This window comes from Panicum virgatum, chromosome 6N, assembly GCF_016808335.1.
Source record: "Panicum virgatum strain AP13 chromosome 6N, P.virgatum_v5, whole genome shotgun sequence".
Lineage (NCBI taxonomy): Eukaryota > Viridiplantae > Streptophyta > Magnoliopsida > Poales > Poaceae > Panicum > Panicum virgatum.
In genome coordinates, this window is record NC_053150.1 from 7,735,766 (window position 1) to 7,755,398 (window position 19,633).

Below are 19,633 nucleotides of genomic sequence, written 5' to 3' on the forward strand. Positions count from 1 at the left end.
TCTTCGAAGGACCTGCTGCTCGCAGGTGCGGGTTGATCGGACCTGCTTCTTCCACGCGGTCAACCAGGGCAAAACGGGCCTCCAGGTCATCCTTCCACGAGGCCGCCACCACACGCGGACCTACAGCCTCCCCGACGATAGGGAGGCCGAGGAGGTAGGCCACGTCCTGCAGCGTAGGAGTCATCTCCCCACACGGGAGGTGGAACGTGTGTGTCTCTGGCCTCCATCTGTCAACGAGCGCCGTCAGGAGGGATCGGTCGAGCTGAATAGGCCCAACCTCGACAAGACGGCTCAGAGTCAGTAGACCGGCCTCACGTAACCTGCAATAAACAAATTGTCTAAATAAAGGAATACCGATGAATACATAAGTGATAAACAATAATATTTCATTACATACCTGTCACACCAATCGTGGTGTATAGAGATCGCCTCCCCGGGTGGACGAGGACGTAGCACCTCTAGGGCTCGGCGCTCAACAGCTGCAAAGTAAGACCTGTGGCTCGAGTCGATAACTGGGTCTAGCAAGGACTCCATCTCCATACCTGCATTTTTAAAAATATATGAGAACACATAGGTACATATATGTTTCATACAAACTGAACACATAGTTACAATAATATTTCATTACTACCTTCCAGTCAAAAATGTGCCATCAATGCAGATCACCGGAAGACAAAACTGAAATGCTCTAACATAAGCACCTATGCAAAAGAAGGCTCGTTGCATAATTCTTTGTCCCCTAGTCAAGGCTGGTACAAGGTTTGTGTCATAAAAGCTTCCAGGATTTCTAGCAGCAACCTAGGATAACATACGAGGTAGGTTATCATATGATGCCTCGTATGTGCTGAACCGCATCTCGAACACCCTTTGTTTAGCCCGCCATGCCTTCAAATAACTGATGGTGTACTGGTAAGTCTGCTCAATGTGTCGAACAATCATTTTTTGCTCATAATTTAGATTGTCCATAATAAACCCATACATTTGCTTTGCAACAAAGTCGCATGATATATTGCGATGCGAGAGAAGAACTTCTGACAGCAAACAAGTGTGCTCTGTGATAATGGAACATTTCCAGTTTGACTTCTATTTTCCCTTAAATGCATGTACTCTCCATGGACATCCAGCATTCACACACTTCACCTCATATTCTTTACTGTCAGACTTTACGACTCTGAATTCTCGTTTCAATGATATTGCCCATAGTCTCACAGCATCTTTTACAGCTTCAATATTTGGATATGTTGCACCTTGCACTACCTCATTCCCTCTGTACTCCCACTCCTGATTTCGTACATCTTCTGCGACATGACTGCCAAAACCATGCTCCTTCCACTCTTTTGGCAATGAGTACTGCTCGTCATCATATGAGCCCTCATATTCTTCCATCTCTATTGCGGTTTGGTCTTCTGCCTCCATCTCATCCACAATGCTATGTATCCTCTCTCCCTCATCAGCAAGGCTCTGTGGTCCCATGTTTTGGTTCTCTGTTTCTTCTGACTCATCTTGCTCAACATAATTGGTCTCTCTTCGAATACTCGGAGTTCCTTGATCTGCACATTGTTGGATTTCATTTTGTGTCTTCTCCCAGATTTGAACAAGAATGGTCAGAGGCCACCCACGCTCTAGAGCTGCTTGCATGTACTTCTGCCAGTCATCAGTGCTGTGTATCATCATCAATTCTCATAATTCACTTTCTACCTCCCAATTAATAAGAGACTGGACAGTGATCACATGTGTCAACGGATCAACACGGAACCCACGCTGCAGCCACTTACATATGGAACCAAAACTCCTTTCCAGAGGTTTATCTATGCCGCTAGATGTGCACTTAAAGATAGAAAGATCTACTCCATTTGGCCCATACATAACATTGTATTCACCATAAAATACTTGAAACTGCATCTTCCTCGACATATCTGTATATCACATAATACTTATCGAGTTATACTCTTTACTTCACTACCTTATTCAATAATCCGTAAAAACTAAGTATGAAATTCAACTACAACGTATAAGTATTCATAACTACGTGATGACACTCAAATTCTATTCTAAATCATAATTAATTTATAAATACGTCTCTAATAGTACTGCAATTGTAATAATAAATACGTAGTACTAATTTTCTAAACTAATTTACTACTACGTAACTACAAACTAAAGTATCATTAAACTCCTACTTAAATGGTTCTACTATAGCACTAATTAAATTAAATTACTCACCCCTACTTAAATTACTCCTACTTAAATGTGTAAAACTTAAATAAAAATTATATAAACTAAATGTACTAACCTGCAGATCACAAGTGCTGAATCCGGCAGGGCTTCGCCGCTTCCCTTCTCCTCACATCTCTCTTTTTTTCTGGATTTTTGGTGGAATTTTCGGGCTCAAATGAGGAGGGAAGGGGGGTTGGAGCTTATATAGGGGGTTACCCCGGTCGCCCGTGGGGGGTGGTGGGCGACAGGCCCCCCCTGCCGCGCCCGTGGGCCGGGCCCAGCGGTCGCCCGAGGGGGGGGGGGCGACAGGCCCCTCTGTCGCCCCCCTCCTTTTTTTTCCAGGGACATCGTTGCAAATTTGAAGAAAAAAAATTACACTTAGATCCTGTCGCCCTATGGGGGGCGACCGGGGGATATTTTTGAAATATTTCAAAACGGACATATATTTTTAAAATTTTTATTTTTAAAAAATATAAAAATGAAAAAGCGGCATTCGCACACTTCTCGCGCCATAATTTCTAGCGCGAGAGAGGTTGCAGGCAGCCCATGGGTGGCGGCAGATAAAAATGCGGACACATGATTCGCACACTTCTCGCGCCATAATTTCTATTTTAGAAATAAAAATTGAGAATCATTGGAGTTCAACTTTTTTTAAACTTCTCTATAGTTATTTTGGGAGTTCGCAAACAATACATATAGGAAAAGAAATTATAAGGAGTTTTTGGAGATGCTCGCCTATACAGTCAGAGGCTTCATTGGATTTGACTAGTATTAGCTAGGCCGTGTTTGGTTGCAAGCTGTAAATTTTTTGAAAAGGTATTTTTCTACATTTGAAGTACTAATTTAGCATCTAATTACAACCTAATTAGGTTCATTAGATTCGTCTCGCCATTTACAGACAGCAGTCGCAATGTGTTTTTTATTTCGTCTAGATTTAAATCTCCATGCAGGTGCCGGAAATTTTTTTTGGAATTTGGAATTATGTATCTAAACACGGCCCTAGCTGTCTAGCTACATGAGTATCGCATGCACAGTTACGAATCATTGCATTGATAACTTGCGTGTTGGGCTTTCGAATATTTAAATATTTTCACCTGTGTTGGACGGGGGGCCTGGTTCCACCGTTGTTGCTGATTGAGCTTTACGCTCTGTTTTGTTTCCGCTTATAATTTACTCATCTATACTATAAAAATTAAAATAATTGAAAACATCTCTTACTAAAACTAGGCCCACCGTACTCCTCAAAAGAGGCCCCACTTGTTAGGTCAAAAGACTTAGCGAAAGAGAGGGAAAGATTAGTTTTGTCAATATTTTCCACCAAAATCCTATTATTTTTTACACCAGCAATTTTCTATACCCACCTCTTGTACCCACATATTATTTTCTTGTAGCACATACATACATTTCTTTGCATATTCACTGACCCATAATTTACGTCATTTTTTCTTTTGGAAGGATAATAATTGACATCATTACTTATGGGCGGAAAAGAAAAACGTGTATTGTTTTTAGAAGAAAAATAAATGGCATTGTTGCTTGATGGTTTTGGAAGGATATTAATTGACATTATTGTTTTATGAAAGAAAAAAAAGTTGTGTATTATTTTTTAAAAAAAATAAATAATATTATTGTTTGATGAAAGAAAAATTAAATACGTGCCTGTGACATGTATGGAAATTAGCAAGAATTCCACCCAAATACTTTGATTATTTCTCATTTACCTGGAAAGCTGTTTACTTGGGAATTGAGAATACAACGTGAAGACCGATTTCTTCCGACGCGGGCTCGGGACCGCGTATCCGAGAATCCCGAGCCCGCGTCGGAAGAAATCGGTCTTCACGTTGTATTCTCGATTCTCCGCTTGCCCCTACCTCTCCCCGTCTGACCGACTGACCCTGCGCTTTCGAATATTTATTGAGCTTTAGGCTGTGTTTGTTTCCGCTTATAATTTATTTATAGGTGGAAATTAGCAAGAATTCCACCCAAACATTTTGATTATTTCTCATTTATCTGAAAAGCAGCTTACCTGGGAATCGAGAATACAACGTGAAGACCGATTTCTTCCAACGCGGGCTCGGGACCGCGTATCTGACAGCCCGTTCGGTTGGGTGGTTTTGGCTAGCTGGCACTGCAGCAGCTGATTTTTTGTGAAAGGATAGATACTATTACGGCTAGCAGCTGATTACTGTAGCACATATTTACGGTATGAACTCGACCACGTGGTACTGTGGCTACAGTACAGCCAGCCAGATCATCCATCGCAGCCGAACAGGGCCTGAGAATCGAGGTCGATTTCCTCCGCTTGCGCCTGCCTCTCCCCGTCTGACTGACCCTGCGCCCCCTCCCCGTTGCCCCTCTCCCTGCGCCGCCACACCTGCCCTCCCCACGCCTCTCGCGCACATCCGCTGCCATCCCTCCGCGAGCGGCGAGCGCGGAGGCCGCGGCGCAAGCGGCGGCGAGCATGGGCTGCGGGCGTAAGCGGCGGTGGCGCGGCAGCCTCTCCCCGCGCAAGGACAGGCGCGGAGGCCCGGGCAGCAGATGCGAGGGAGCGCGGCGACAATAGATGCGAGCGGTGGCGAGCACCGAAGCTGCGGGCGCGGAGGCCCGAGCAGCAGACGGTGTGAGCGGGAGCAAGCACGAAGGCTGCGGGTGCAGAGGCCCAAGCAGCATACGCAAGGAGATGCGGCGGCAAGCATGGCATGGAAGGCTGCTGGTGCAAGCGGGCCTCTGTACGATCCCATCGACGCCTGTGTATGATACTTTAGTCTACCTTTGCTTTGAGATCTCGAGGAAACTGATTTGTACCGCACAAAAAGTTTGGAATTTTGATGAATGAAGCGATGGATGGATTCTTCATGTCCTGTTGTTCGCTCTCTGGATGAATTTTGTTTCGTTCAGAAGATATGGTTCATCGGAGTAACGTCTTCAAGCACAATGAGTCCTAGGGGCATTTCAGCCATTTTACCACTCAACTCAGAGAATCGACATAAAATAATCAGGATTACCAAACACCCAGCTTATCCAGACAACCGATTTTCCAGATAGCTAGTTTATCTCAGAATTTTGATTCTCATATAAGCGAGATCTAGAAAAGCGGAAACAAACAGAACCTACGATGTTCTTGGTGGCTGGAGCGAAAAAAAAAACTTGCAGATGTAGATATCAAACCGGGAGAAGGGAGACATGTACTTCTCTATGGTTGAGAAAGCGAGGGAAAGTTATCATTTGATGCTATATGTTACACTATAGGAATGTGTGGTATTTATACACTTTGACTCGTATTGACCGTCTAAAATTGTATAGGCAAAGTTCGTAGTTTTAAAAGTTCATTTCTTGATACGAAAAAGTAACTGTTTTATACCGTTGAAACATTTATATCATGGAAGCGTCTACTATTACTACATGAGTAATATAGTTTGGCACTTGAGAGGACTCCATTTATCCAATCCGTTTGGCAACATGCGAGAGAGTGCGATCACAATATCAAAGTCATTGTTGCAACACGCTCATCTTTTACCCAACTAAATGGGAGGGGGCATTTGCACCTATTACATACATACCTAAGAATTAGAGATAATAAAGAAATGCAAGAGTTGCTGCTATTTTCGATACAGGTGATAAAGATGAGTTGGCTAGGCGAAGGAGTTTCAGGGGGTGGTGACCTATGTACTATAGCCAAATGGATCGCGGGAGTGGATAATGGATAGAATGAACATATAGCTGTAGTTGTTCGAAGGTGTGGTTACGATATTTTAACAACCGCAAAGTGATCTCTATAAATTGCAAAAGAAAGAAAACCATGTGTCTGTTTGAAACTAGTCAAGAAAACAAAAAGTACGCTGTTGGTATTTTTGAGCGTCACGAAAGAATCCGTAATCGCACGGATACCGTTGTAGTTTTCTCCCAGGAGTATTCTAAGGAATCGTATCCACTGAGAAACTTGAGTACGTTATCTAGGGTTTAGGTTCATCCAAGGACACAATATTGGTAGGATCAAAAGGTAGAGAGAATTTTCTAAGATTTAGAATTCAAGATAAGATAGACCTAGCTTAACTGTTTACTTTGGGCTATCAGCTTCTCCTGGATAAAACCAGCGGGCTCTGACAATAAAGCTACTATTGTATACCCGAACATGGAGGGTTTTGCTGGCACAAAACAGGGCTGTCACCACCTGCAGGCTACCTTTACAAACCGTGGGGTGATACAACAATCAAGGGGTAATGTTTAGTCTAGACCCCATGTCTACACCGTCTTTTACTAACTCTAGCCTTGGCCAAGAACATCCATCTCTATCAGGAGTCTTAGACTAGAGTCATCCACTAAAACTAGTGAACACTCGATCCAGTAAACAGCTAGGAATTAGAACTAAGCTTAAATTAAATTACTGAAACTCAAAGAAGGCCACAAATACTTAAGCATCCGTTGAGGTACAAGCGGGAGAAGAGTGCCGACAAACCCGGCACTTATCGACTCCTCCTCACTCTCTCCCTATTTTCCTACACTCCTAGGCAGCCTAAAGCTCCTAGAGAGAGCTCTCAAGCTCAAAGTGAGAGGAGAGGAATATGTTGTCACTACTACAGAATACATCATCGCAAACGCCCCATCACCGCCGGTTTGTTTCGAACCGGCGGTGATAGATATGACCCGGCGGTGATGCTCTCGAGAGCATCACCACCGGGTCGTATTACGAACCGGCGGTGATATATTAACATCACCGCCGGGTCGTATTACGAACCGGCGGTGATGTGTTCTCCACCTATTTTTTTTTCATTCTCCCCTCCCCCTCTCTCTCTCTCCGGTATTTTTTTCCTCCTCCCCCTGGCGTCCGCCCACAGCCCTCCCTCCCTCGTGGCGCCGCCCTCCTCCCCATTCCCCTTCCTCCTCCTGCGCCCTCCCATGGCGGCGGCTGGCCCTCCGCCTAATCCTCCCTCCTCCCACGCCCTCCCATGGCGGCAGCGCCCGGCCCTCCGCCCCCTCCTCCTCCCTCCACCCTCCTCCCGCCCCCTCCCGTGCACCGTGGGCGGCTGCCCTTTGGGCCGGGACAACGGCCGAATCCGGTCGCCCCTTTGCCGGATCCGCCCCCCCCCCTTGCCGGATCTGGTTGGGGCGCTCCTCTCTCGGCTGGCGTCGCCGGGGAGCCGGCCTTCCTTACCGGTGTGCGGTCGCCGGCAGCCAGTCACGTTCTGGTGCTCCGTCGGCCTTCCTTACCGGCAGTGCTCCGTCGGCTTCCTGGCTATTCCCCTCCCCCTCTAGTGCACGGCTGCCTCCGCCCCATTTTAGTGGCGGCCTTGCTGGCCTCTTGGCCGGCCATGCTGCCACCGCCGGAGGGGGAAGCCGTCGGCCGCCGGTGGCGTGCTGGTGCGGAGTCGGCGCCCGGCTCCCTCTGGTGCCGAGACGGCGGGGCCAGCGCGCGCGCTCGCCCAGCGGCCAACGCACACGGCGCTCGAGCGCGGCCAGGCGAGCGGGCGGCCAGTCACGGCGCCCAGCGCGGGGAACAGGCGTGCACGCTGCGTGCTCGCAGCTGAGCACGCAGCGCCGCAGCAGGCCTGGGCCAGCAACGGCACTCAGCCCAAGGCGGCCAGCAGCTTGGGGGTGCTGCGGCCAGGCCGGCGGTGCCGCAGTGCGAGCAGGAGCAGGTCGACAGCAGCAGCTGGGCCAATTCGGTTTGAATCCTCTCTTTGCACTTGCCATTTAATTCCTGCTCATTTATTTAAGCTAATTGATGGCCACAAGCTACAAGGTCTGCGCAATTTGTGGTTTGGAAAGTTACAGGACATAGATGGGAGAGGGCTTATGAAGGTATGCATACATGTCTTTCTCACGCGCAGGACATGATCCAAGAGTATAGAATTGGTGCAAGAGTATTGAAATGATGCAGGACATGATCTCTAATCTTGTCGTTCTTTATGCTTAATGCTCACTTTTTAACAGGACATGATGCAAGAGTATAGAAATAGATCATGGGATGAAACCTGCAAATTAACGGCATATAACACATACTATCTGACATTGTTGACATCTTATCATATAACACATACTGCATCAAGGTATCAAGAGAGGGAAATGTGTGTCGGCACATGTTTGGTAGCATATTGACACGAGAAGGTACGCTCTGGTTGACAACTATCCTATCCGGTAAAACATTAGAAGTTGCTAGCTGAAATGCTCTTGCTGCGTTCAGGGCTACTTGAAAAATATTAGTGCTGATATTAGGGCAGTTTTGTGCAAAGAAATGCACAGGCTTTGTAATGCTTGGTCCCAGCCTTTGGGACGTGTGGAATTCAATGGGGTAGGCGTAAGTGTCTTCCATTCTTTTTTCATGCTACTCTTTTGCCCTCATGTTTCGGTTTGCAGACTAAATGACTCAACATCTTGAACAGGATGTCTGCGAATATGGATGCCTGCATTGCCGTAGAGAGCATATCAATTCTTGAGAAGCTCCATTCTAAAGGGTGAGCTGAAATTATCTATACTCAACCGAACATCCTTAATAGATATATTCTACTCCATGCCGTAGAGAGCATAGTGATTTCTGTTGAACATTTTCAGCGACATTTCCTGTTCAATTGCAATATGATCAGTTCATACATTACGGTTTCTTAGATCGCCACTATGTCATGCGTGCTTGCTGATGGCTAAAAGGCTAATCCAATGTTTAATTTCAACCAGCTAATTGTAGTGCTCATGTAAGCTTCTCCGACTGAAGTTGCTCATTTTTTGTTAATCAGCGCAAAAGCACACATGATTAAGTTAAATTTAGGGGGCAGATGTTTGTTTTAGTTAAATTTAGGGGGTAGATGGCCACTATGATTGAGAATGGAGACCTTTTCATATGCGTCGCTTGGGTTCTTTTGAAACTTAATTGAAGTAGTTCTCTTGTGTTATACTGATAGGGCTTGAAGCTTATGATTTATCAAGGTCATGTAGCTTGTAGCATATGCGCGCCGTCTTAATTGCATGGAGATGCTGTGCTCATCCACTCACATACCATATAAATTGTATCACCTCAAATGCACGGCAGCTGCAAATGCAATATTTGAATGATGGGGTGTGTGATTGTGTGTTGTATGGTTCCCTTTCTACTAATGAGCTATCACGTGTGGGATTGAGGGAGTCTATTTGTTCATCAGTAGCTCTCTTAATTGTTTTCCTTGTGAACATCTGTGCTTGCAGTGAGGATGGAAGTTTCAATTGTGGGTATTCAAGCATTAGAGGTAGAAGAAGACCAGGCAGGGAAGACTTCTATGACATCAAATCAAATCATCAACATTTTATGATAAACAAATAAACTTGTTTACGTTTGAAATTTACCCGTTTGAAATTATTTACATTTTAAATTGGAAATATTTTTTTGATGGAAAAAGGTCTTCACCGCCGGTTCGTGTCTTCAACCGGCGGTGTTGATGTCTCCACCAACGGTTCCAGATACGAACCGGCGGTGATGGGTGCACATCACCAATGGTTCTGGAACCGGCGGTGATGGTCCCGCTATCACCAACGACTTAAATCCAACGGTACCCAAAACTGTTGGTGATGTACTTTTAGAACCGGCAGTGATAGTGGTGGCTGTAGTAGTGTGTTGTCTCATTCCAACCCCCTCTCATATTTATAGGAGGGGGCCATGGCCTCTTCGGCTGTGAATTGGAGGCCATGGCAGCTTGAATTGTAACACCCGGAATATTTTCGGAATGTTGAAAATTCGAAAACTATGGATTTCATAAAAAATTTGTGGTAGTGCTACAGTAAATTCATTTAAGCAGGATTTCCACCCACCTAACTTTCTAGTAAATTAAAATCTTGAGTTGAATTAAGGATATTATTGATAGAGTGAATAACTTTGGAGTTGTTTGGATTCTATTTGGCTCTACCTTATTTAATTGAATTCAATTTGGATTCATTTTCTTTATTTGAAATTGAGTGAAATTTAGTTTGAAATAAGCCATTGAAACTTGTCGGGTACCATGATTAGGGGCACCCTAATCAGGGGACTAAAATCGCCCAAAAAACACAAACACATGCTGGGCAACCGGGCCCACGAAGGCCTACAGCCTCCTTCCAATCTGGAAGAAAGGAAAGGACTCAAAGAAAGAAAAGGGCCCACGTACGCAATGCAGCCCATCCGCACCCCCTCGGACCCGCGGGGTGATCTCCGCCTCGCTCGAGGGCTCCCCGCCGAAGCCCTCGACCGCGCCCCGCGCCTCCACCTCGCTCGAGGGTAGCGAGCCCACCCTCGGGGAGGCGGATCGCCTCCGCCTCGCTTGAGGGTAGCGAGCCTGCCCTCGAGAAAGCATAACGTTTCCGCCTCGCTCGAGGCTACCCCTCGACGGAAGGGACAAACGGCCCTTCTACTCACCCGCCCGCCGTACGGAGGCATTAATGCCAACCACTCCTCCACAGCGCCCGGGTCAGACAGCGTCAGGCCGCCATTCCCCATAGTGGTTGGGACCGGAGTCTCGTCCGCCAACTCCGGTCACTGCTCCGCCATTCCGAACGCTGTGACGACACTGTGGAAACCTGCGACGCAGTGCAAGACGTGCTTGGCACTGCTCCAGCTACTATACTGCCAACTCCCCATACCTCCTTCGTACTTTCCCTTCCGCGGAGCCTTCGAATGACATGGGCACGACCCTTGGAAGCGGCTCCGGCCTTGACCAGGACAAGACCCTGGTCTGTAGGACCCTCGGAACGCCGCCACTCCATGCCTGGAGGACGGTACCCCCCACAGCAACGACCACGCCACCCGCTGGAGCTGCCAGGACGCCGGCGTGATCTCCGCAAGACCAAGGATGATGCCCATGACGACTGCCACGCCCGGCGCCATACCCCACAGTTCTCGACCACTGCACCCCCGCGATTCGGGGAGAAGACGACGACTTCCACGATCCCCTGTGCATGTACACCATCCCTCCTTGGGTCTATAAAAGAGGAGTCGGGCTTTCCCTTAAGGGGGTCAGCCCATTCGATAGAACACAATGCTTAGCACTACTCACAGAGCACATATGCTCTTCTGAGCCCCGATATTGGCACTCGCCTCAATCAACTCCCCCTCTAGCAGAGACTTGGGAGCTTCCCTCCCTCTCTCACCTCGCTTGTACCCCCTACTACAGGCATCCCCGGTGCAAGACAGTACAGTGCTCTCGCACACCCCTTTGCTGGACGTACGGCCCCACGGCCGAAACTAGGATAAACCCGCGCATTACTATGTTGCCTCTTGCATCAACATCTGCGATGAGGAACACGCAGCATCATCACTGGTTGGGTCCGGAACACCCGGTCTGGACACCGGCAATACTAAATTCAAAAGCTAACTAAACCCTAACCACTAACATGCCTAAACCCACCTAAACTCTAACACAGCCCAGCACCGCACGGCCCAAACCAGCCCAAAACACACCACCAGTCCAACCCAGCACCCTCTCCCTCACTTTCTGTCATCGACAGCCTGGCCCCACTCGCCAGGGAATCCTGTTTCCCTTTCCCCTCCGCTTCGCCTCGCCCCTATCCCGCCGCCTCTGCTCTGCTCGTGCGCGCGTTCGCCTGCCCCGCGCGCCACACCGTCCCCGCGCCACGACAAAGGGCCGCAACCGCCGCCTTGATTAGCGTTGCCCCGCCTAACCCCGTACCTCCCGCTATCGGCCTTGACCCCCTCACGTGCGCATCTGCTCTCCGCGCTGAGCGACAGGATGTCACCACCTAGCCCTGCGCGCTAGCCGAGCCTCCACCATCGTTCCTTGGCGTTCGTGCCACGCAAGACCCTAGCCGTGGCCGCCTATAAGAGCCCCCATTGGACGCCGAAAACCCTAGCGCCCCCTTGGGCACCTCCCTTGCCGCCGCCGCCAGAAGCAAAGATGAGGGGCCGGGGGAGAGGAGGAGCAGAGAAGGAGGAAGGAAAGAAGAAACGGAGGCGCGCCCGCTAGAGCTCGACGCCGCTGCCGCGCCGGAGGAGGAGGAGGACACCACGCCAAGAGCAGGAGACACCGCTGGTACCTTGACCCCGCGCTAGCGCCTGAACGATGACGTCAACGCTCCTGCGCTGCATGGCACGGCTGGACCCTCTTCGCTGCGTCACCTCACCGCCGCACCAAGCCTCATTTCCCGTCGAGCCACCTGGTAGGCCCTGCCCCAATCTGCTCCCGCCTCTGTCGTGCTGTCGGTGAGCCGTGAGCTCTGGGAGCAGATGAGCCCTCTCGTAGCAAGCCCATAGGCCGCACCATGAAGCGTCCCCTCATAGGAGAAGACTTAAATGTGATACAATATCAGTCTCAGGAGGCTGATAACACCTTTATTACATCATATGGTATATCACCGTACAACTCTATGCGGTAATGGGCAGTGAAGCGCCACTATCGCGAGGACAACAACTACAACCCAAACAAGAACGTGAAGCACGAAGAGGTCATCAGAGTCTTGCGCCATACGGAGCGTCCTGCAGGTGACCCTATCCACAGGCAAGGTCGGGTGCAGAACGGAACCCCTACTCAACATCCTCGGGAATAAAGTCTGGATCTTTCTTTGTAAAAATTAAGCTAGGGGTGAGTACAAACGTACTCAGCAAGTCCAACCACACCCACGGACGGGGCATAAATAGAATACATGCACAGGATAGATCAAAGATAAGGCTAGGGTTTTATTTGCGAAAAGCTAATTTTTCATGCATGGGTTTATTTGAAAGAAAAGGGTTTTCAAAGCAATTATCATGTACCTAGTAAAATGTAGGGTTTATCCACACAGGATCCCAGTTTATAAGTTGCTACCGGACTTCCCGTCCACCGTAGCACATGGCACAGCTGCCGGATACTTTCCAAAACAACTCACGTCAACCCATCCATTCCCCGAAAGTACTAGTTGTGTGACCAAACCATAATTCACCCAGTACCGTGGGCATGGCTATTCGAATAACTTTTAACTCTTCAGAGGCGTGCAACTTTACCCACAAGCAGGGTGTCACAGCACAATCACCTTAGTGTCAGTGCAGATCCAAACAAAGCCATTACCCACCTTAGCTAGACCTGACTAGCCAACACAAAATCCACCAAGGGGCCATTGACCTATCACCGAGGTTTAACCGGGGCATAAGTCACACAGAGCTTATCCCTTCTCCTTGGTCACCCGTTACTCTCAGCTCTCCTAATGGCTATCAGACTAACTAGTGGGATTTATGCTAAGCCGTTGCCACATACAACGGTCGAGTGGTTTGTACGATAGTTGAGTTAGACAAGATGACACATCAACTCGGTCCTTAATTGTGATAAGATGGATATCTCCCAACCTTGCTCAACCACACAGGTACGAGCACACCTTTTGGCAATTCACACAGAAGTGCCATCCATCTCATCTAAACTCATCTTTCTTTTAGTTTCCAAAAATTTCACATTCTCCCTTCCCACACACACTCACACATTTTCCTTTTATAAAACAAGTTGTACCATATTCAAGGTCTTAAGCGATCTAGCAGCGATTAACATCCAAATAGAACAGATCATATTTAGACATTAATCTAGGTGGTTAAGGAATGGTTATAACAAAATAAGGGGTGGCTATCCAATCGGGTTTTAGCAGCAAAACAATATGCAGTTTTGAAAACAGGCCAATAGATTGTGTTTATAAAACTGGGATAAAATATGCATCAAAAGATGAGATTGAACTTGCCGTTCACAAAGCCTTCCGGGAAGTCCTGATCGAGGTACTATCCTTCGGGTTCGGGGTCGCGGTATTGGTCCTCGCACGCTTAGGGATGGCACCCGCGGGTGTGGGTGCGGGTTTGGCGAAAACCCGCCCACAGTCAAACCCGCGGGATTGGAAAAAACCCGCCTGCGAGCAAACCCGCGGGTGCATTTCTGCACCCGCACCCGCGGATTTCGGGCGGGTTTCGGGTGCCCGCGGGTCTAAAAACAGATATAATAAAAATATACAATTCATCAATTTAAACAGTCAAATAACACATTTCTATAAGTAATAAGAGCAAATTAGCAACAAATCCATTAGTTCAAAGTAATAAGGACAAACTAACAATAAATTCATAAGTTATGTACTCATTTTGTAGTTAGGATAGTTGGGATGGACCTTATCTAAGTAGGTTGGGTTGTGGTTTTTTTCCGGACGGATGCGGGTCCACCCGCGGGTGGAATCTCAAATCCGCACCCGCACCCGCAATATGCGGGTGCGGGTGCGGGTCCACCCACGGGTGAAATATCAGACCCGCACCCGCATCCATCGGGTTTAAAATCCGCGGATACCCGCATCCGCGGGTGGAATTGCCATCCCTACGCACGCTTGCTCGCGGTACTGCTCGTCGACGGGTTCTCCCTCATTTACACCTTGATCTATGACGCACACAAAACAAACACACAATAAAGAAAAAGAAATAAAGATTTTATCGTCGAGCTCGAATCAGAAGTAATTAAGATATGGAGGTAGGTGTAATATTTTTGGGTGGTTTTCTAATGGCACGGCCGGAATTATGCTAGAAATGGCGTGGTAGAATTTCAGGGCAATCGGAGGATTTTTGGCGCATGAAATGATAGGTACAAGAGGCGTTTCAGGGTTAAATTGGGGTTCAAAAAGAGATGAAAATAGGATAAATAGATAGTATATGATTGTATAGGAATTTAGAAAGAAGAATCGGCTCAATCAGAGCTTGGATGGTCGAGATAATATAATTACAAGATTGATGGCTTAATTAATTTCGAAAATAAAAGAATTTGGATTCAGGCTTGCACGTGATTGGCTCGAGTGGGTTTTATTCTCTGCGTGTTGCTACTGGGCTGGTTGGGTTATTGTTTTTGTTGGGCCAGAAGTTCTGTACGGGACCGCAAGGCCCATAAGCTCTCATCAGTTCACGGAAAAGAGGACAGGGGAGGAGTATGGCGTCCAGCGGCGGCACCGCTGGCACTCACGGTGGCAGCTCACTGAAGCGTCGCCGGAATCGAGTTGTTGTCCACCGTTTCCAAATCTGAGGGCATAGGGAGAGAGAGGAGGATGAGGGGGTTCCGTTCCGGCGACTCCGGGCATGAGAGAGAGGCTGGAAGATGGTCCGCCCCGAGCAGCCATGGCCGCGGCCATGGGAGCTCGTGGGGAGCTCCCTGGTGGCATGGAGAGGGAAAGACGCGGCTTGGGGCAGGTTGAGGAGGGTTTGGGGGTGCTCACCACGAGAGGAATCCGCCCGAGATGGCTCGAGCGAGGAGATCAACGGGGAGGTCTATAAAACAGAGGAGGGCGAAGTTGGAGTAGGGGAAGGATGAGCGGCGGAGCTGGGCGGCTTGACGCGCTCTGGACGACGATGGGCAGCCGCTTGAGGTGCCTTTTATAGGCGAGCGGCGGTGAGCTGTGCCAATGCTCCACCGGCCGCTTTGAATGCCGGCGACTGTGGCCCGTACCCACTTGCCGCGGCGCGAGCCACGAGGCCGGCAACTTGCGTCCGTCATGGAGCGGCGCGAGTAACGAGGGCGGGCAGGCCGGCAAGCAAGGCTGCAACAAGGTGAGGGAGCAGCGCAAGTGGAGGAGGGTGGAGGGGGCCGGGTTGCTGTGCTCGTCATCGAGCTCTGCTCGCGAGCAGTGCGGCTCGGCCTCGCCGAGGCGGCACGAGTGGCGAGGTGGCCACAGGGCGATGACACGGGTCGGGCAACGGCGAGCGGCGCGGCGAGCATCCCAGCCGCGTGGAGCGCATGGGCGCACAGGGCGCAGCGCGTGCCGCGCGTGGGCTGGGCAGCGCACGAGCAGAGAGCAGGTGGGAGAAGAAGGAAGAAAGGAGAAGAAAAGGGAGAAAACAAAAATAGAAAAGGGAAAAAGAAAAAGGGGAGAAGAAAAAGAGAAGAGATGGGGCGTCGGTGCGATTCGCGGCGGCGGTCGGCCACACGCATGTTGCGGCGTCCGGTCGGACAGCGACGCATGCGGAACGAGGAGAAGAGGGAGACGAAATGGTAATTGGTACTGGTGTTGGGACAACGGATCGCCGGGAAAGGTTTCGGGGAATTTGGAGTTCGAACAGAAAGGAATTCGAAACGATTTGAGCTCAGCGACGAAACAAAATTTTGAAATGATTTTGAAATTCATTTTTAGCGAGTAGTTTATTTGGGTGATTTTTCGAGATGTTACACACCAGCCTCTTCGTTCTTCTTACAGGAGCCCGACGAAACCCTTATTCTGCAACTGTAACACTAGGGTGTTAAACTTGTGCTTAGCCAGCTAATCATCGGCCTGAGACTGCCACCAGACTTAATCAAGTCACAAGTGCCTCAAAAGAACAAGCAAGAGTAGAGAAATTGGAGAACAAGTTCTCCCTCTTTCATCTCTCGTGGTCTCACCTTTTTGTTGCGCCACCTTCGGGTCTCCTCCTAGTACTTGCCAAGGTTGATGGTTGCTTGTGCTTTAGTGGCTTTGATTGTATCGATTGTTTGCTTGATGTCTTCGTCAGGAGCTTCTGTTCTGTAAGACCTGTGCTGAAGTTCTTCTGGTGTCATTGCCTCTTCGCCGTAGAGGAGCTTGAAGGGTGTAAACTTAGTTGCCCTTGATTCTGTTGTGTTATGCGACCAGATTACGTTCAGTAGCTCGTCAACCCATTTGCCCTTCGGCTGCTCGGTGATGTTTTTCTTGATTCCGGAGAAGATGATACCATTTGCTCTTTCGACGGCTCCATTTGACTGCGGGTGGTATACTGAAGCAAAACACAACTTGGTGCCCAATTGATGGCAGAACTCTCTGAAAGTGGTACAATCAAACTGCTTGCCATTATCTACGGTAACTTCTCTAGGCACGCCGAAGCGGCATACGATGTTTTGTCAGAAAAATTTCTGCATGGTTGTGGCTGTGATGTCTTGAAGTGCCTTGGCTTTGATCCACTTTGAGAAGTACTCCACTGTGACTGCTGCATATTCGAAATTGCCCAGAGCGGTTGGCAGAGGACCCACGATGTCGATGCCCCATCGCGCGAGGGGCCAGACCGGGGGTATCAGGTCGACTTCTTCTAGCAGGAACTTGTTGTAGTGAGCATGCTTTTGACAATTGGAGCATGTGGGTACAATTTCATGAGCATCTGCCACAGCTGAAGGCCAATAAAACCCTTTGCGAAAAGCCTTTCCCACCAGAGCCCTCGTGCCAATGTGCGAAGAGCACATGCCTGCATGTATTTCTTGCAGCAGCTGTCTACCTTCAACTTGGGAGATGCATTTCAACAAAGGTGCGCAGACACCCCCTCGATATAATGTGTCATTGATGATTGAGTAGCTTTGTGCCCGAAGGGACATTCATTTTTCCTCTTTTTCACCCTCCAGGACGAAGTGTCCCCGAAGGTAAGCCATTATAGTGGATCTCCAGTCTTCGCTTGAAATGGCGTTGACAAATTTTGCTGGCTCTTCGGCGCAATTTACTGGGCCGCTCTTGAGTGTTTCAAAGAATACGTCCGGAGGCAGTGGGTTGTTTTCCATTGCAGCCTTGGCCAAGACATCTGCCTATTTGTTTTGCAATCTGGGGAAGCTTCGCACGCTAAAGCCTAAAAAATACTTTTCCACGCTTCGTACTACTGCCAGATACTTCGCCAGCTCGGGTTTTAGTGCTCTGTAAGTCTTGCCAATGTGGTTGGTGATGAGCTCAGAATCTGATTTGATGGATAGCCTCCTCACTCGGAGTGCCCATGCCTTTCGAAGGCCTAGAAGCAAGCCTTCATATTCAGCCACGTTGTTCGTGCATCCGGGGAATTCCAGCCTCGCTGCATACTTGAGCTGTGTCCCTGAAGGTGCTATGAGTACTGCCAAAGCCCCTGAGCCGTTTTTGCAGTAAGCTCCGTCACATTCCAGCTGCCTTATTGCTTCGATGACTAGTGGGTTCTGCAAAGGTGTTGCAGGTGTCCAGTCAGCCATGAAGTCTGTCAGGACCTGGGACTTGATTGCGTTTCGTGGGACGAAATCGATGGTGTGTGCCGCTAACTGTGTTGCCCATTTTCCAATATTTCCGGAGGCCTCCTTGTTCTCAAACATGTCCCGAAGGGGGAAAGATGTTCGGACCTTAATTATGAAGCTCTAAAAGTACTGCCGGAGCTTTCGCGCTGCCATCACCATTGCGTATGCCATCTTCTCCATTTCTGAATACAGCAACTTTGATCCGCTAAGGGCTTCGGATACGATGTAAATTGGGAACTGCTTCAGCGTCCCTTCGACCATCCTTTCTTCTACTAATGCTGCACTCACCGCAGAGCTTGAAGTCGCGATATAGAGCACCAGTTCTACTCCAGGCGAAGGGCTTGTCATGACTGCGAGATTCTCCAAGTATTGTTTGAGGTCTTCGAAGGCTTTGTCTTGCTCAGGCCCCTAATGGAAATTTTCGGAGCCCTTCAGTACCTTGAAGAAATGGAGTGACTTCTCTGCTGAGTGCGAAATGAACCTTGTTCAATGAAGCCAGACGGCCTGTCAACTTATGTACCCCCTCTTCGTCATGGGTGGCTGCATTCTTCTGATGGCTTCGATCTTTACTGGATGCGCCTTGATACCTCTCTCTGTGATCATGCATCCCAAAAGCTTTCCTCTTCTCACACCGAAGACACACTTATCTGGGTTCAATTTGAGCCCGTGTTTCTAGAGGTTGAGGAAGGTCTCTCGAAGATCTGAGATGTGATCTTCGCTCTTTTTGCTTTGCACAACGACATCATTGACGTACGCAGATATATTTCTGTCCAGCTGGGTGTCAAGTACCGCTGCAATGGTTCTGTTGAATGTGCATCCTGCATTGCGAAGCCCCTCAGGCATTCTTACATAATAGTACATGCCGAAGGGAGTTGTGAAGCTGGTCTTCTCTTTGTTGGATTTTTTCATGAAAATCTGATGGTAGCCGGAGAAGCAATCCAGCATGCTTAACATTTTCGACCCTGCTGCTGCATCTACCAAGGTATCGATGTGAGGCAAGGGAAATTCATCCTTCAGGCAGAACTTGTTGAGGGTGGTGAAGTCAATGCACATCCTCCAACTGCCATTCTTCTTCGGGACCATGACTATATTGGCCAGCCATTCTGGGTATTGCACTTCGCGTATGACGCCTGCATCGAGCAATTTCTAGACTTCGCTTTGTGCCGCTTTCTTGCGATCTTTGGACATTGTGCAAGGCGTTGTTTCCTCGGCTTGACCTTCGGGTCCACCCTTAGAGAATGTTCCACGATTTCTCTGCTGACGCCTCGCAGTTCCGAGGATAATCATGCGAAGACATCCTGGTTGTTCCTTAAAAACTGGATTAACCTGGCCTCTTCGGCTTCTTCAAGCCCCTTGCCGATTGTTACTATTCGATCGGGGACATCTTCACAGAGCGGAACTTTCTTTGTGTGTTCGCCAGGCATGACTCCCTCTTTGTTGGATTGCTCGAACTTAGGAAGCTTCGCTTCCTCTTCTTCTCCTTCGATGTTGGCAGCTTTGATTGCGTGTACATTTTTCATGGC

At 48.7% G+C, this 19,633-nt stretch overlaps 1 long non-coding RNA gene across 2 annotated transcripts; it reads left to right on the plus strand.

The window, feature by feature from the left end:
• Positions 1-7,976: 7,976 nt before the first annotated feature.
• Positions 7,977-9,554, plus strand: LOC120677343. 2 transcript variants are annotated; one of them, XR_005676275.1, is made up of 5 exons: positions 7,977-8,016; positions 8,149-8,322; positions 8,399-8,512; positions 8,598-8,669; positions 9,391-9,554. It is a non-coding gene; the product is annotated as an uncharacterized LOC120677343 (long non-coding RNA). The 2 variants fall into 2 exon arrangements; XR_005676274.1 differs by lacking the exon at positions 7,977-8,016 and having other exon boundaries at positions 8,061-8,322.
• The last annotated feature ends 10,079 nt before the right edge of the window (positions 9,555-19,633 follow it).